Raw genomic sequence first — 1,845 nt, forward strand, 5'->3', positions numbered from 1 at the left:
TATATGGAATGATTATTTTTTTATTCATTTCCTTCTCCCAAACATATTTTTTTTTTAATTTTCTATCATACTCAAGAGACAAATATAGCTTTAGAACATCGATAAAATGATCTTTTTAGATTAGTATCCATCCTATACCAACAAAGAACTAGTCACATCCTACAATCATACTGATCCTTTTAGAGTATGGATCTTATTCGATCTGATGACAGTGCGAATCGGATAATATCTGCCGTTGTCTTCGTTAGTGCTTATGTTAGAGAACGTAAATTTCATATTTGATTTGCGTGCAAAGAGAGAAAAAATTAATGTAGCTGCATATGCAAAGTGTATATCTTCTTGAAAGAACCTTCATGTAATTGCTCTTAGCAAAACAGAGACTGTATAGGTCAAAACTCTTTTGTTTTCTCCTTTTCTTACTTTGGCTTTATTTTATGTCATAAATTATGCAGCACAAACACTTCACTGAGTTGCTGTGTCCACATGTGTGAGACATTTCAGATACGATACTCGTTCGACACGTATATCTGCCGTGTCCAACCGTGTGTTAATAAAAAAATAAAAAGTTCTTCTCCGAACAACCTAAATTCCATCACGTAATGTGTTCAGCATTATTTTTAACATGTATTATTGAAATGAATTTATAAATAATATATGTTATTATTTATTAAAACAAAAAAAATTAAATACTTTATATAATTAAAAAAAAGACATTAAAAATTTATTTTATATTTTAATATCAATAAAATATCAAAATATCATTATAATTTATCTAAAAAATACTTTATATTTTATATATATGTCGTGTCCCCGTATCTTATAAGATTTTAAAATCTGTGTGTCCGCATGTCTTGTATTGTGTTGTGTCGCGTGTCCGTGTATCATAGATCATGAAAAAGATCTTAAGTTTCTTTTAGTACCATATTAAATTCACATTAATATATAAGTTCAAATTATAGTTCAAAATCTGCCCAACATCATAACTTTAACTTATCAAACTGTTAACGAACCAAATTCAAGTTGGCTAACGCTCTGTCCAGTGGCAGATCCAGAAATTTTATAAGAATGTGGTCAAATTAAATACAAAATAAATTAAAATATAACATAACAAAAAGTCAACAAAATATAATTTATAGTATATAGGTCAAAATTAATAATTATATTATATAAAAATCAACATTCAACTTCATACTTTAGGATTTTGGTATTTTTGAATTTGTTCTACGATATTTCATATAACTAAAATGATCAATTTACCATATGAAATAAATTTTGAAGCATTCTCTTTTTGAACATATACAATCATATAATCTGCTAAAAGTTCATCTTTCATCTTATTTTAAAGTATTGTTTTAATAATTTTTATTGTTTAAAAAATCTATTCAATTATTACTGTTGTCATAGAAAGAGTCAAAATAAGAAAATTTTTTTTATAATTGTTACTTTTTACATTAATCCAAACCTATATTTTTCAATAACTTTTCAATTGTTTATATATTTATACGCTTTTATTATTTACGCAGTTACAAATCTATTAATAAATCAAATTCATGATGTTATTATATTAATTCAACAATAGTTTAACATAATTTTATTTTAATAATTGATTAAGTTTGTATTAAATTACTAGTATTTTATTTTAGACTTACTCCTGATTAAAAGTATTATCTATATTTTTTAACAAAATAATGTTGTATCATAATTAGTCTAGATAATAACATTAAGCAAAAAAATAAACAATTAAAGAAATTAATTTTCTTCTACTACTTGAATTAATAGTTAGTGTAACTAATTTTTTTTAACAAATTAAAAAAGTATTTCCAAAAACCTTTTTAATTAAATGGA

The sequence above is a fragment of the Arachis ipaensis genome, chromosome B09, assembly GCF_000816755.2.
Source record: "Arachis ipaensis cultivar K30076 chromosome B09, Araip1.1, whole genome shotgun sequence".
Lineage (NCBI taxonomy): Eukaryota > Viridiplantae > Streptophyta > Magnoliopsida > Fabales > Fabaceae > Arachis > Arachis ipaensis.